Source organism: Lithobates pipiens, unplaced genomic scaffold, assembly GCF_037356315.1.
Source record: "Lithobates pipiens isolate NorthernLeopardFrog02 unplaced genomic scaffold, aLitPip1_a1.2 Scaffold_8, whole genome shotgun sequence".
Lineage (NCBI taxonomy): Eukaryota > Metazoa > Chordata > Amphibia > Anura > Ranidae > Lithobates > Lithobates pipiens.
The window spans coordinates 659,292,013-659,310,336 of NW_027507903.1; positions in this window are offsets into that span (position 1 = coordinate 659,292,013).

Consider the following 18,324-nt stretch of genomic DNA (forward strand, 5'->3'; position numbering starts at 1 on the left):
CCTGTTGCCTGCATTGTCATACTGCTTTGTGTCTGTTTCATTGCGGGACATAGCAGGGGTGGCTTTTTTGCCGTCACCCTAGCAAGTGGATGTGGTTTCTTTGACTCCCCTCACAAAATTTCACCCTAGGCCTGGGCCTTGTTGGCCTAGGCCAGGATACAGCACTGGGTAAACCCCTTTTTCACCTCCCTAGGCCCCTGCTATGTGTAAGTTACCCTGTGTCTATTAGGGACACAGGGTGACCAAAAGGCCCAGTCTGATCTGCACTTTCCAGACTCATAGTACAACCACATCTTATATGTGTGGTTTGTGTTGAAAGTTGGAGAGGCTCCTTCACTTGGGACAGTAATAGTTATCAACAATATCCGGTGAAATATATGAAGATAAATTGATTCCACCTATCAGGCTACTGGAAAATTGTAGGAGTGTCTCATAGACTGTTGCAGATAGTGTGAGGTGGGGTTTGTTATGTGTTTATTGCTAAGTGGCTGTATCCCATTCAATAGTTCAATAGTTTCTGTCTGCCTTGGGAGCAACCTATTACAGTCATGGTCAAAATTGTTGGCACCCCAGAAATTTTTCCAGAAAATCAAGTATTTCTCACAGAAAAGTATTGCAGTAACACGTTTTGCTATACACATGTTTATTCCCTTTGTGTGTATTGGAACAAAACAAAAAAAGGAGGAAAAAAGGCAAATTGGACATAATGTCACACAAAATTCCAAAAATGGGCTGGTCAAAATTCAAACTCAGGGAGTGCTCCTGAGTCCAGCATTTGCGGTTCCTTAGAAATGAATGCTGGACTTGGCCCCGCCCCCCGGGACCCGCATCATTGGATTTGATTGAGAGCAGCGGGAGCCAATGGCTATGCTTCTATCAATCTATCCAATCACGACACGGAGCTGGTGTGCTCATTCCCGTTGTGTGAATTGCGGGGCTCAGGTAAGTATAAGGGGGGCTCGGGGGCGCTGCTGCATTAAAGAATGTTTTCCCCCTTAATACATAGAATGCATTAAGGTGAAAAACGGCGAGGGTTTACAACCCCTTTAACCACCTCAGTACAGTGCAGTTACACCCCCTTCCTGACCAGACCAATTTTCAGCTTTCAGCACTCTCACACTTTGAATGACAATTACTCAGTCATCCAACACAGTATCCATATGAAACTTGTGTCCTTTTTTCCACACAAATAGAGCTTTCTTTTAGTGGTATTTAATCACTAGTGGGTTTTTTATTTTTTGTGCTATAAATAAAATAAAACGTAAATTTTGTGAAAAAAATGCCTTTTTCTTCGTTTCTGTCATAAATTTTTGCTAATTAGTAATTTTTCTTCATAAATTTTGGCCAAAATTTATACTGCTACATATCTTTGGTAAAAATAACCCACATTAGTATATATTATTTGGTCTTTGTGAAAGTTATAGAGTCTACAATCTATGGTGCCAATCACTGAAAATTCATCACTTCTGATCAGGCCTTCAGTACATCAGGTGTATCTCATTTCTTGAGACTCTAACTAGTCAGGAAAGTACAAATACCCCCCAAATGACCCCTTTTTACAAAGTAGACATCCCAAGGTATTAAGTAAGTAGCATGGTGAGTTTTTTTAAGTTGTCATTTTTTTCCCACAATTCTTTGCAAAATGAAGATTTTTTATTTTTTTTTTATTTTTTTTTACTAAATTGTCATATTATCAGGTTATTTCTCACACACAGCATATGTATACAACAAATTACCCCCCAAAATACATTCTGCTACTCTTCCCGAGTACGGCGATACCACATGTGTGAGACTTTTACACAGCCTGGCCACATACAGAGCACCAACATCGATGTAGTACCTTCAGACGTTCTACGAGCAAAAATGACGCATCTCATTTCTCAACCACCTATTACACTTTTGAAGTCCCTGGAGTACCAGGACAATGGAATTTCCCATAAAATGACCCCATTTTGGAAAGCAGACACCCCAACGTATAATCTGTGAGGCATAATGAGTCTTTTGAATGGTTAATTTTTTTCCAGAAGTTTTTGGAATATGTGGAAAAAAATTAAAACGCATTTTTTTTTTACACAAAATTGTCAATTTATAAGATATTTCTAACACATAGCATGTATATAGCAAAAATTACACCCCAAAATACATTCTGCTACTCTTCCCGAGTACGGCGATACCACGTGTGTGAGACTTTTACACAGCCTGGCCACATACAGAGCACTAACATTGATGTAGTACCTTCAGACGTTCTATGAGCAAAAATGACGCATCTCATTTCTCAACCACCTATTACACTTTTGAAGGCCCTGGAGTACCAGTACAATGGAATTTCCCATAAAATGACCCCATTTTGGAAAGCAAACACCCCAACGTATAATCTGTGAGGCATAATGAGTCTTTTGAACGGTTAATTTTTTTCCAGAAGTTTTTGGAATATGTGGAAAAAAATTAAAACGCATTTTTTTTTTACACAAAATTGTAAATTTATAAGGTATTTCTAACACATAACATGTATATAGCAAAAATTACACCCCAAAATACATTCTGCTACTCCTCCCGAGTATGGCGATACCACATGTGTAGGACTTTTACACAGCCTGGCCACATAGATGGGCCAAACATTGAAGTAGTACGTTCAGGCGTTCTAGGAGCATAAATGACACATCTCATTTCATTCCTACCCATCACATTTTTGAAGGTCCTGGACCACCAGGACAGTGAAATTACCCACAAAATGACCCCATTTTGGAAAGTAAACACCCCAACGTATATTCTATGAGACATGGGCTGCAAATAGGTACTCGGGTACTCTGATGGGCTGGAGATAGGTACTCGGGTACTCAGGTGGACTGTGACAGGTACTCGGGTACTCAGATGGACTGGAACAGGTACTCGGGTACTCTGATTGCCTGGTGACAGGTACTCGGGTACTCTGATGGCCTGGTGACAGGTACTCGAGTACTCTGATGGCCTGGTGACAGGTACTCGGGTACTCTGATGGCCTGGTGACAGGTACTCGGGTACTCTGATGGCCTGGTGACAGGTACTCGGGTACTCTGATGGCCTGGTGACAGGTACTCGGGTACTCTGATGGCCTGGTGACAGGTACTCGGGTACTCTGATGGCCTGGTGACAGGTACTCTGATGGTTTGGTGACAAGTACTCAGGTACTCTGATGGCCTGGTGACAGGTACTCTGATGGTTTGGTGACTGGTATTTGGGTACTCTGAAGGGCGGTGACAGGTACTCAGATGAACTGTGACAGGTACTCGGGTACTCAGATGGGCTGTGACAGGTACTCGGTACTCTAATGGACTGTGACAGGTACTCGGTACTCTAATGGACTGTGACAGGTACTCGGTACTCTAATGGACTGTGACAGGTACTCGGTACTCTAATGGACTGTGACGGGTACTCGGGTACCCTGATGGGCCGTGACAGGTACTCGGGTACCCTGATGGGCCGTGACAGGTACTCGGGTACCCTGATGGGCCGTGACAGGTACTCGGGTACTCTGATGTGCCGTGACAGGTACTCGGGTACTCTGATGTGCCGTGACAGGTACTCGGGTACTCTGATGTGCCGTGACAGGTACTCGGGTACTCTGATGGGCCGGGACAGGTACTCGGGTACTCTGATGGGCCGGGACAGGTACTCGGGTACTCTGATGGGCCGGGACAGGTACTCGGGTACTCAGATGAACTGTGACAGGTACTCGGGTACTCAGATGGGCTGTGACAGGTACTCGGGTACTCAGATGGGCTGGGACAGGTATCGGGGACTCAGATGGGCTGGGACAGGTACTCGGGTACTCTGATGGGCTGGGACAGGTACTCGGGTATTCTGATGGGATGGGACAGGTACTCGGGTACTCTGATGGGCCGGGACAGGTACTCGGGTATTCTGATGGGATGGGACAGGTACTCGGGTACTCTGATGGGCTGGGACAGGTACTCTGATGGGCTGGGACAGGTACTCGGGTACTCTGATGGGCTGCGACAGGTACTCGGGTACTCTGATGGGCTGGGACAGGTACTCGGGTACTCTGATGGGCTGGGACAGGTACTCAAATACTCTGATGGACTGTGACAGGTACTCTGATGGACTGTGATTGACAGGTACTATGAGGGGTGGTGACAGGTCCTCTTTATTGGGGGGGGGCAATCAGTATGTTTGGTGTACACTGTATGCGGTAACGAGATGTTACCGCAATCTCCTCCTCACACACGATCGGTGTGTGAGGAGGAGAACCCGGTAACATCCCGTTACCACGGTTTGTTTACATTTTAGTGATCGGCTGTGAAAGGATCACAGCCGATCACGTGGGTAAACAGCCAGCCAATGGCTGTTTACCAGTGTCGGTGACGAGCAGTGTTCCCGGGGAACACGCCGCCACCGACGTGCACGCGCAGCGCGATCGCGATCGCGATCGCGCGCATGCGCCGTGCACGTAGGGGGTGTGACCATCTGTGATCGGCCGTGACTTCATCACGGCCGATCACGTGGTAAACAGCCATAACGAATGGCTGTTCACCCCCTTCGGTGGCGAGCGGTGTCTCCGTGACACGCCGCCACCGAAAAAACAGGGATGCGCGCTCACGATCGCGCGCATCCCTGTTTAAAACGGGAGGCCGTCATATGACACAATAGCTGCGCCGCCTGGCCGTCATTTGACGGCCGGCGGTCAGCAACTAGTTAATGCTTATATATTGTAATAAGGGTAGTTTTGAATGTTCAGTATATTACCAAAGTAGACAGTTACAGACAACTGCAAAACATAGTAAGACTGTAAATTTCCTTACCTCTATAAAACTATGAAACTATTTTTTATTTTTTGGCTTTATAAAGATATGTGAGATGGTTATGACAACTCGGTAGTTAAGGGTTCCTAGATGCCTCCTAGCTGCAGCCAAAATTTGGGGTCTCTGGACCCAAAGGGTCCCGAAATGACATTGCTGCAGATGGACACAGTTGACCGATTTTGGGGCCCCGTATCTCGGGGCCACTTGGTGTTAGGAACCCCAAATTTAGTGTGCAAACCCAGTGGAACTAGCACTACAACATATCCAAGCTGGGGTTCCTAGCACCAAGTGGCCCCGAGATACAGGGCCCCAAAGTTGGTTCGGAAAATGCCAAGCACTTTTCTGCAGCAGAGAATGACCTTTTCCAAACCGACTTTGGTGCCGTATCTCGGGGCCACTTAGTGCTAGGATATGTTGTAGTGCTAGTTCCACTGGGTTTGCACACCAAATATGAGGTTCCTAGCACCAAGTGGCTTCAAGATACGGGGCCACAAAGTCGGTTCAGAAAATGCAATTCTCTGCTGCAGAAAAGCGATTGACTCGAGTATAAGCCGAGGGGGGCATTTTCAGCACAAAAACTCGGCTTATACCGGAGTATATACGGTATATAGATATATATTTATTGTACTTTTTTATATCTATATTTATTTTTCCTGCATTTAGTCAGTCTGTATTACCTCCTTTGTTCTATATTAAGTGTAATGTAAGTGTAATGTTTATTGTCACAATTACAGCTTTACAGCTATGAGCATAAAATCCATAAAATTCATTACTAACGCGCTTTACACCCTTTTGTGTAGATTATATTTCCAGAAGATGTTTGGGGGTGTCCAGCAAACGTTGGAGATCTCTGGATTCTAGTGCTATTTATTATTTCACACAGTTTACCTTTTATTTACTTATCTTATTTGTCTCTTATATTTTATGTCATTATGTTATGTATATAGGGTTGTCACCTGATCTTTACCCACTTCAGCCCCCCCAGCCTCTTTTTGAGATTTGTTGTTTATAAGTTAAAATCTATTTTTTTCTGGAAAATTACATAGAACCTCCAAACACACACATATATATATATATATATATATATATATATATATATAAAAAAAATTCGGACACCCTAGAGAACAAAATGTTGGTCATTGCAATACTTTATATCACATCATATTTGCGCAGCGGCCTAATGCCACGTTTGAAGGGAAATGTAGATTGTCTAAAGGTGATTTCTTAACCCCTTCATGTCTGTCAAAGTGTGATGTTCAATCCCCACACAGACCTGGGAGATTAGCCCATTGAGACAATGACACAAAACAACAAAGTCACTCCGAGCAAATCTAATCTTTATTCTTTGGTGTGAATATTTAAAGGGGGCTTTCAGAAAGTACCACCCTTTGAACGTGTCATACAGATTATCCAATCATATACAAGTTGTCAGGAAATGTTCCATCCGCTGATAATATTTGTCTTTTGGCGTGCAGTACTGAGGTCCACCAGCAGGTGTCTCCTGTCAGTTTTGAGCTGTCAGAAGAGCTTTTCCCTGCTGATGCTATATCACCTTTGGGCCGCAGTACTGGCGTCCACCAGCGGATGGATCCTGGCAGTATGGAGCAGGCAGCACCTCCTGCAATCAGGTGTCACTTGAAGCCAATCACAGGCCTATAAATAGCTGGCAAGCACTCATATGTTTGCCTTGGTATTGTTCCTTGTGCCCTGACCTGCTGCTTGTGAGCCTGAGCCTGATTCTTAACCTGTTCCTGCGCCCTGAACCTGTGACTCGTGGTTCTAAACCTGTTTCCCTATCCTGGTCCCTACCCTGTCCCACCTGTTACCATTATCCCTGTCCTGCAGTCTTATCCGTCCATCCTCTCCCTGTCCTGTGTTCCTTACCCCATCTGCTGATCTCCCCGTGTATGACCTTGGCCTGGCTTGTGTCTCTAATTCTGGACTGCCCTTGTTTATTTACTGATCCTCTGTGCATGACCCTGGCCTGCCTATCGTTTACGATCCTAGTATTTTCCATTTATTGTACATATCTGTCTGTTGTTGTTTGGGGGTCTCTGTTGGTTGATTTATTGCACTGTGTGGTTGTATTTATATTTATTCACTTTCTTTAATAAATCATATTTCACTTATACACCTTTGGGTTTCCTCTGTTGCAGTCCACACAGTTCTGGTCTTATCTGATACTTGACACAAGTACAGCCTGCAATAAAAGTGAAACTAGCAATTCCTCAAAATCATGTGCTTTCCAAGAAACGAAACAAGTAAATAAGATAACAGTAACATGGGAAACAAAACTAGACTAGCAAAACTTGAGCATACATTTTGTGAGGTGGATGTTAGAGAGAGACACAAAATGGAAACTAAATTTCTTAACCACTTGCTTACTGGGCACTTAAACCCCCCTCCTGCCCAGACCAATTTTCAGCTTTCAGCGCTGATGCACTTTGAATGACAATTGCGCGGGCATACAACACTGTACCCAAATGAAATTTTTATCATTTTTTTCCCACAAATAGAGCTTTCTTTTGGTGGTATTTAATTACAGCTCGGAGTTTTATTTTTTGCTAAACAAACAAAAAAAGATGCAAAAAAAAAATCATGTTTAATAGTTTGTTATAAAATTTTGCAAACGGGTCATTTTTCTCCTTCATTGAAATGCGCTGATTAGGCGGCACTGATAGGCTGCATTGGTGGGCACTGATAGGCTGCATTGGTGGGCACTGATAGGCTGCACTGGTGGGCACTGATAGGCATAGTTAAGGCGGCACTAATAGGCACAGATAAGGCGGCACCGATGGGCACAGATAAGGCAGCACTGATGGGCAAAGATGGGCACAGATAAGATGGCACGGATGGGTGGCACGGATGGGTGGCACGGATGGGCACTGATAGGTACCACTGATAGATGGGACTGATGGGCACTGATAGGTGGCACTGATAGGTGGCTCTGATAGGTGGCACTGCTGGGCACTGATGGGCGGCACTGCTGGATATGTGGCACTGGGGTGCAGCACCTTTGAGGCAGATTGTGGGCACTGCTGGGTGGCACTGTGGGTGGCACTGCTGGGTGGCACTGTGGGCACTGCTGGGTGGCACTATGGGCACTGCTGGGTGGCACGGACGGGGGGCACTTACTTTTAATAAGTGTGGCACTGCAGGGGGCAGGTGGGCACTGGCAGGGGGCAGGTGGGCGCTTGCATTGCTGGCCGTGATCGGGACTGATGTCCCGATCACGGCCGCCGGTGATCTGCTTTTTTTTTTTCTCCTCGCGCTGTCAGCGCGAGGAGGAATAATAGCCGATTACCGGCTCCGTTATATCACATGATCAGCTGTCATTGGCTGACAGCTGATCACGTGATAAGGGGTCGGGATCGACCCCTTGCACGGATCGGTAATCAGGCGAGTCTCATGGACTCGCCGATCACAGAGCGCGCCGCGCGCGCCCCTCAGGGGGCGCGCAGGCCGCTCGTACACGGGACTACGTCAATTGACGTCGTCCCGGAAAAGGAGATCCGCGCTGTAGCCGTCATTTGGCTATAGCGCGGATCTCAAGTGGTTAAAGAATGAAAGTGGTTAAGCTAAATATCCCTTCAACGTTCACTTGATCGGAAATTCGGCCAGCAAAAGACCGATGAGAGCTTTTCATCGGAAAATGCATCCGCGTGTATGCTCCATCGGACTTTTGCTGGCGGAATTTCAGCCAGCAGAAGATTGAGAGCATTTTCACAATTTTTCAGACGGAAAAAGTTTCTATCGGAAATTCTTATTCGTCTGTATGCAATTCCGAAGCTCAAAATTCCTACACATGCTCAGAAACAATTCAAGGCATGCTCAGAAGCATTGAACTTCATTTTCTTGGCTTGTCATAGTGTTGTACATCACCGTGTTCTTGACTGTCGGGATTTGGTGTGACCATATGTAGGCAACACAAGCTTGAGCGCAATTCCAAATCATGTGTACGCGGCATTACAAGCGCAATATTTTTGCAAAAAATCCCCCTTCAGTCCATCACGAATGCTGCTGCCAGGCTCATCCACCTTACCAACCGCTCAGTGTCTGCCACCCCTCTCTGCCAATCCCTCACTGGATTCCACTCATCTAGTAAATCAAATTCAAAATACTAACAATAACTTACAAAACCATCCACAACTTGGCCCCAGCTACATCACTAAGCTAGTCTCAAAATACCAACCAAACCGCTCTCTTCATTCCTCCCAAGACCTTCCGCTCTCTAATTCCCTCATCACCTCACCCCATGCTCACCTCCAGGACTTCTCCCGAGCCTCTCCCATCCTCTGGAACTCGCTATTCCAATCTGTCCGACTATCTCCTACTCTGTCCACTTCCAGACGATCCCTGAAAACTCATCTCTTCAGAGAGGCCTATCCTCCCCCACCTAACTGCTGTACATTTATTTTCTCCATCAGCCCATCCCCCACAGTTATTACCTTTTGTATCTCTTGACCCTCCCTTCTAGATTGTAAGCTCTAAAGGAGCAGGGCCCTCTGATTCCTCCTCTATTACACTGTAATTGTAATGTCTGCCTTCATAATGTCTGTCTTCATGTTGTAAAGCCCTGTATAAAATATAAGCTCTATATAAACCCAGTATAATAATATTATTAATAATATTAATAATAATAATAATAATAATAGGGGCGTGGCTTGGACTCCGACGGGAATGGACGCTGCATAGCTGAGCTACGCCGGACCGTGACACAAGCATCCCCTTCCAGCCATACCGAACGTGCGATGGGCAGACGGGAAAGACTGCCTAATTGTCCTGGATCACAGCGCTCCTGCTCTACCCCCGGAACCCGCCGTATTACGGACATATTTGAACTCCAAACACAGAGGGCCAGGGGCCGCTCTGCTAACAAGATGGCGCTGAGGAGCCACGAGGCGGAGAATAGTGAAGACTCCATGTCGGCTTCAGAGGACAGGGTGAGGGACCAGGACTGCTCTGACCACCCCCCCGACGCACCCTGTTCTCTGCAATTACTGACCTGAAAGCGGATTTTATGGCACTGTCTGAGGCCGCGTACACACGTGCGGACTGTTCGCCCAACTTTGTCCGCTGAACAGTGTTTGGGCGGACAGTCCGCTCGTGTGTGGGCTTTCAGCTGACAGTTTCAGCGGACAGTTTGACGGACAAGGTTTTTCGGAAATTCCGTAAAACTGTCCGCTGAAACCTTGTTTCAGCGAACAGTCCGCTCGTGTGTAGGCTTGTTCGTCAAACAAAGTTGCGCGCATGCTCAGAAAGGATTTTCACGCCGAAAGCTATAATGCAGTGTATAGGATGTCGTATTTTTCGTCCCGTCGTACGTGCCGTTCACGTCATCGCGCACGGTTTCAGCAAACTGTTCGTCCGTCGTGTGTGGCCATGTCCGTCCATGCTAAGTTTGAGCAGACTGTTTGCCGAAACTGTTGGACGGACAAAGTTGGGCGAACAGTCCGCGCGTGTGTACGCGGCCTGACCGGCTGTCACATACAGAGAGAGCAGAGGCAAAACGGGATAGAGCGGTGGAGAGATTGTCTTCCACTGTCTCATCCCATGCCATACACCTAATTCAGATGAACAGACACCTCGAGGATCTCGACAACCGGGGCCGCAGACAGAACATTAGGGTGAGGGGGATCCCTGAAAAGATTGAACCTGCTCAGATTAAGCAAGCCTTACAAGCAGTGTTCAATGGAGTACTGGAAAGGCCTAAGGACACAGACATTGAGATTGTAAGAGCACGCAGAGCGCTGGCACCGAAGCCAAGTGATACAGCCCCCCCAAGGGACATCATATGCTGCCTTCAAAGCTTTCCTCTGAAGGAAGAAATTCTGGGGAAAGCAAGGAAAAATGACCAGATCCTCTTTAATGAGCATGCTGTTGCACTGTATCAGGACCTTTCCCATATAACCCTACAGAACAGACGAGCACTGCGTCCCATGACAACCGCATTGAGGGAGAAGGGCATCCCTTATCGATGGAGCTTTCCCTTTGCCCTGAACGCTATGTTTATGGGGAAACAATATTACCTGCGAATGCCAGAGGACATACCAAACTTCTGTGACCAACTACAACTCCCATTGATTGATGTACCGGAATGGTACAGGGAATTTCGTTGTCCCGCGCAGGGTCTCTCCCCACCTCATACCCCACAATCGTCTCCCTTGAAACCTTCATCCAACAAAAAATCTCGACCGCCACAGTCACAAACATGAGTTTGATAGGGGGAATCTGTCTTCCTCATCTTTATTTTTCTTGGGCCTGCAGGCTACCCGCCTCCTTTATTTCACCCCCGGACACGGAAACACTGGATAACAATTCTCCCAACTGACTACACCTGCCCAGGGCCTGCCGGGCTGATATTAGAGCCCCCACGAAAGACATCCTGATGGAGGAGCATATTATTATTTTTTTGTGCAACATACGTAAAACTTACAATGTGGACCAACAAGGTGATAACCTTGTTTACCCTGTGCGTCCAGGAGTCTGGACTGTTTCCATTTAATATGCCTATAGACCTCATTGCAACTGAGCGGACAACTATCTCTGCATGGGGAGTAACCTTGGTGGTGAAAAGACGCACTTTTTTTCTGAACACGCAATGACGGGGGGTGGTGTTCGGGGGGTATTATGTATTATGTCTGATCCATGTGTCCGACCCTTTGCTGGGTGGGCCAGAGGCGGGCCAGAGGGGTGGACGCACCGACCTGCTGTCTGGCTTGGGTAGATGGGCCATACAGGGGGTCGGCCCTGAGGGGGTCCCTGCCGCGTGCCAAGTGGTGCGGGGTTGGGACATAGCTGTGATCCGATTGACCAATATTAGTGACAACCATCCAGGGAGTGGTCCACAGACCGCCATAAGGGGAATACTTTTGTACCACACGGAACAGCTAGGGGCACGCCGGGCTCTTGGCTATGCCAACAGTACCTTGTTTGGTATGTTAGTTGACGACTTCAGCGGTCTTCATTTAGAATACTAGTTTATTAGACGCACCCATCGCGCAGTAGTGGAGCAATTTCCATGTTCATATTTTTGTTCATGTTCTCATCCTCCTGGCTGGAAGGGGTATATGAATAGCCTTAATTCATGTTTGTTTGTTTTTTGAGTCACGGGAGGCTTACAGTAGTCTCTTTACCATACCTAAAAGCTCAACAGTTATTTGACCTTATTTTACTTAGGTCATTTCTGAGGTGACGACCTCCCACTGCTCCCACCTGTGAATCACTGTCTGGCTTACTCCAGACAGGGATTCACAAACTTTTTCTCCTAACGTTGACACCAAGAGATATTTTACCTACTTACTCCATTCGGGTGACTATCCACCTAAGTGACCGCTTTTCCTATCTGTTCTTTTCTATCTTTTCCTTACTCTTCCCTTATCCCTCAGTCCGACAGCTCAGGTACTCCTACTTATTCAGCACAGGAAGTGGAGAATAGTATTTATTGCACTAACCATGACGTACTCTATGCTGGATGATCATGCCTTTGTGATCTCCCACAATGTCGGGGGTCTGAATACACCGGAGAAGCGTATCGCGTTACTAAGGGAACTCCACAAGCAGAAGCCGGCAGTGGTGTTCCTTCAAGAAACCCACTTCCAGACTGGTATGATTCCCAGATTACATGACAAACACTATCCCCACGCCTTCCACGCAACAAATCCCGAGGCCAAATCTAAGGGGGTGACCATCTTATTGCATAAAAATGCCGACTTTGTTTTGCACCAGCAATTGGCGGACGCTGACGGAAGATACATATTTTTAAAAGGGCAATGGGCAGGAACACCGGTTACTCTGGCTAACGTCTACTTCCCCAACACTGCACAGGTCACTTTCTGTCAGCGTGTGATAGATGAATTGAAGTTTTGCATCTGGCTGTGTGGTGCTGGGGGGGTATATCAACTTAGCGTTAAACCCTCTGCAGGATACATCGGATGGCAGATCCAGCATATAAAAAGCTGCGTAAAAGCTGGTAAAAATACCATATAAAATACCATATAAAATACCATATCACCATACTATACCATATAAAAAGCTGCGTAAAATCAAAACACTCTTAGCATCCCTCACTTTAATAGATATCTGGCGATTAACAAACCCCTCAGGTAGGGATTACACATACTTCTCAACCCTGCACAATAAATTTACACGCATAGACTACATTTTCATTTCACAGAGGGATATATCCCTTATAAAATCAGCCAAAATAGGTGTGCAGACCTTCTCAGATCATGCCCCCATATCGTTGCAACTCCAAAGAAGGAACACACACCGCCGCTCCCATACATGGAGGTTGAATCCCTCCCTGCTCACTGATATGGAAAATATTAGCAAAATAGCGGATACAATCAAACTGTATTTCAAGGAAAATACTGCAGAGGAGTTGTCGCCTCTCACAATCTTGGAGGCCCATAAATGCGTGGTCCGGGGGGAGCTCATACAGATGGGGGCGACGAGAAAAAGAGTAGCAGAAAAGGAGACCAACGACCTCATACAGGCCATAAGAGACCTGGAAGGAAAACACAAACAATCATTAGCAACAGATACAGCAGTGGCTTTATTCGATTTAAGGAAAAAGCTACAAGCCCACCTAAGTCTTAAAGCACAGAAAATCCTTTTCCTTAGGAAGGGGTTCTTCTATGAACACAGTGATAAAACGGGAAAATGTTTAGCGAAAGCCCTTAAAGAAACATTACTATCGACGAATATCGCTGCAATTAAAACCAGCACTGGTCAGACAACACAAGATGCCACAAAGATAGCACAAAGATTTCAGGAATATTACTCCAACTTATATCATTTACCACAGACACATAAACCTAGAGACTTAACGGGGACAATGACAGAGATCACTGCTGATAGCGGACTCCCCACACTTGCTGAGGAGGATGCTCTGTCGCTGGAAGAACCGATAACTGAAAGAGAACTCACCACAGCTATTATAGAACTAAAAAGGGGGGAAAGCCCCGGACCGGACGGTATGACAGCCCACTACTATAAAACCTTTTCGGAGATACTGATACCACACATGACGATGACATTTAACCACTTTCGGGACCCACAAGCATTACCAGAAGATTTTTTGAGGGCACACGTTATGGTACTGCCCAAACCCAACAAGGACCCCCTAGATTGTGCCAGCTATAGACCAATTTCCTTATTGAATGTGGACCTGAAACTTTACACAAAAATTTTAGCGAATAGACTGCGACCACTATTGCACAAACTCATAGGCCCAGAACAGGTAGGCTTTATGCCTGGCAGGGAGGCGAAAGATAATGTGATCAAAGCTCTTAACCTTATACACAGAGCCCAAACAGGAAAATTTGAAGGCATGCTTTTATCCACAGATGCAGAGAAGGCCTTCGACCGCGTGTCGTGGGATTTCCTGTATGCGACCTTTTCCCACATAGGCCTGATGCTATCTTGGATTAAGACTATCTACCATAACCTGACAGCACAAATCAAAGTGAATGGGACACTGTCAGACAAGGTGCTGATACATAATGGGACAAGGCAAGGGTGCCCTCTTTCACCCTTGCTGTTCATACTCAACTTAGAACCGTTAATCCGCACAGTAAACTTGTCACCCTCCATACATGGCTTCCAAGTAGGAGACAAGGCGTACAAATGTGCTGCATATGTGGATGATTTATTGTTCTTCATAACTCAGCCACATATCACTATGCCCAACTTGTGTAATATATTTATGCACTACAGCTACGTAGCCAACTTCAAAATAAATTACAAAAAATTAGAAGCCTTAAATCTAACGCTTCGCGAGACCACGAGGGATGTTATATTACGCAATTGTAAATTTAAATGGGAACCCCGCTCCCTTAAATATCTGGGAGTTCTCCTGACCCCTAGCTTAAATTCGATATACAACCAAAATTTTTTGCCACTGTTACAAAACGTAAAAAAAGATCTGAAGAGATGGACACTTAAACATTTCTCCTGGTTCGGCAGGGCAGCCATTATTAAGATGACGATCTTGCCCAGATTCTTGTATTATTTTCAAACCTTGCCCATATGGTTACCTGCAAACTTTTTTCGATCACTGAATGCTATCCTTCGAAACTTTCTTTGGGCGTCCAAAAAGCCACGCATAAGTCTAGCACTACTCACCAGAGATAAACGCAATGGGGGAATGGGATTCCCCAACTTCAAAAATGGTTACAAGGCTACGCACCTTACTAGAATGATAGACTGGACCTGTCATGCAGATAATAAAGACTGGGTGGCACTGGAAAACAGCATAGACTCTACTCCGGCGTCACATTCACCATGGATTCCGTGGAACCTATGCCCTAAGCAGCTAAAACAACATCCCCTCATAGGGACAACACTACAAATCCTACAAACAGTGACTCGATTGACAGGCCTGACTACCTCCCCTAGCCCATTAACACCACTAGTGTCTAATCCAGACTTTCCACCGGGCATGCACAAACCTATTCGGCATCTCACATGCAGGAATTCACCACTTTTAGCCACACATTGTCTTGAAGGCAAGAAAATGAAATTAATTTCAAACCTGCAGAAATAACTGGGCTTAACCTATCTAGGCCACTGGACGTATAGACAATTACATGACTACATTTCGAGCCCACAGAGGATTAAACATTTTATACGACCGCTAACACCATTTGAGGCGGTCTGTTTCCAGGCCACCACCTCTACGAAAAACATTTCCCTTACATATGCTTGGTTGTAATCCGCAGTCCTCCAGGAACCTAACAAACACAAGCTCTTCTGGGAAGCAGAACTAAATGTATTATTTACAAAAGATCAATGGTTACAGGCGTGTGTATTTGCCCATAAATGTGCAATTAGCACCCGACTACAAGAAACTTCTTTCAAACTTTTAACGAATTGGTATAATACGCCAATTAAACTACATAGCTGGTTCCCCGCGGTTCCGAACTTATGTTGGCGCTGTAACTGAGCTAAGGGCACTTTACAACACTTATGGTGGGAATGTGACCTAATTCAACCTTATTGGACTCAAGTGACTCGCATTATAAAACAAATAACCGATACAAAGATCCCACTAGACGCAAAATGCTGTTTATTACACATTACTAACCTCTCGATGAAAAATTATAATAAATCGCTGACGAGATTCCTACTTACAGCCACAAAGGCGGTCGTACCTAGATACTGGAGAGATACTACGACCCCCTCAATCAAGGAATGGCTGGGAGAGGTACGTCATTTTCACAAAATGGAAGAGATTAGGGCTATAGCACACGAAAGCATAGACAAGTACACTGATACCTGACAACCCTGGGTCATTTTTATATATTACTCTACATACGCCTCCCTGACACAAACCTGATGAGGGAGTGTCGCTGAGGACCCGGCCTGTCATTACCCTCTCTTTCTTTATAGACAACCACATCCTCTCTTTTTCCTTTTCATGGTGCCGGCCTTGAGAAAGGCGGCCACTTCTTATCTATCTTCTTTCACCACTTCTGGCTCTTTGATCACAATTCGCATGGTGTAACATCATCTGTATACTGTTAAAAATGAAAATATGCCTAATAAGGCTTTTGTAATGCTTTAATGTTTGTGTTTAGGTTTTATCTGTTACGCTATGAAGGGCAATGTGCCTAACCCTTTTACAAGGGGATTTTTTTCTATATATGGATGTGACTACTAGATTAATAGGATCTTTGTTGATCCGCTCGAGCATTACATTGATGTCTGACTATGGAAAGTTATCTGACAGACGCTGATCGGCCACCACTGAAACCAAGATATCTAACAATGTGAGTCTGTAACTACTGTGGCTGAATTGTTGTCCAATCAGGCGGTTGCATCTGCAATTATTATGTTTTGTTACTATGTATTGTAACTGGATATTTCTTTAAAGTGGAAGTAAACCCTTCTATCGTTTTCCGTCAAGGAAGCCGCCATCTTGGCCTCTAATAATTCTTCAACTGCCATAATGCTGCACATGTGATCAGTTATGACACCAGCCATTGGATGATTTGAAAGTTTGGTTGAGAGCACAACCAATGTGAACGTTAGCATTTCCAGCATGCCGGGAATGTAAGTGTTTTTTTTAAACTGGGTTTACTCCCGCTTTAATAAACTCTAACTGTTAAAAATAAATAATAATAATAATAATAATAATAATAATTTCATAAAGAATCTTTATTTCACATTAACATTTCATTTCCTAATCCTCCCCCATCACCAGGACACATCTAGTGATTATAATTCACCATCACATGATACATTATATTAGGATCCATTATAAAAGTGATCCCATAGAATTCTATTGGTGATCCATTCTATGGGGACACATTATATTGGGGACACATTCCAGTTCTAGTAATCATACATTATTATAGTGATATCATTATATTAGTGATAAATCCCATTATTTCTTTCATTAGTAAATCTCGGGATCATTTCTTCATATATTTCCTCTGATATTTTTCCATCGATTTTCATCTCTTTCTATTTGTAGATCTATTATTCATTTCTATTTCTTCACACAATAAAATAATGAATAGAATAAAATCATTGTAAATGTATTAATAATAAGGAATTATGCTGTCTACACATTATATTCCTATAGATACATAGAGATTGATAGAGATTTGTTCTTAAAGGGCCAGTACACCTCTATATCTTTTCTCTATTGGGTCCCTCGGTAGCCATTTCCCTACTATGACATCACAGCTCGGACACAGACAATAAGTCATATTACACTCTGTGCTCTCTCTCAGCTCCGGTACTCTATACAATTCTCCACCGTCCCATCTCACTATACACAATGCTCATGTACTGGGAGGAGCCATTCGAATGAATGCCCCGCCCCCTTCTGTAGGTGACCCAAAAGCCGTACACACCCACTTATTCTTTCCTTTATTGTTCCTCCAACAAAGTCCTCACTAAGTCCCCAGTTTCCCGGGTATTGAGAGATCATGTGACCTTCTCCCAACATGCAGTGTTCAGGCCTGAGCGGCCAATCACAGAACTTACATACCGTCACATGATGGAGGGGTGACATCATCAATCCTGTGTAAGCTCCAACATAAATAACCATGTATCTTACATGGGTGAGGACTCAGGGCTCTGACATGGATTGATGGGGGGCTATAAAAGGAGGTAGAAGTGGGGCGGGGGGCTGTGACTGCCCTAAGTGAGCAAATGACAAAGAGACTTATTAAAGTGGTTGTAAACCCTTACAAACCACTTTGACCTACAGGTAAGCCTAGATTAAGGCTTACCTGTAGGTCCAAACAATATCTCCTAAACCTATATGGTTTAGGAGATATTTGCCCGAAAACGGGCACCGCTGTCTACGGCGCATGCACCGTAGACAGCGGCGCGCAGGCGCACCGAACGCGGCAGTTCCAAAAATGGAGCTGCCGCATTTGTCGACTCCCGTGCGCATGCGTGGGAGTGACGTCATCGCGGCTTCGCCGAATGACAGCGGCGGAGCTGCGAGACACCACCAGCAAGATGGATGCGGCGGACTACAGGGGACAGCGGTGACATCGCTGGC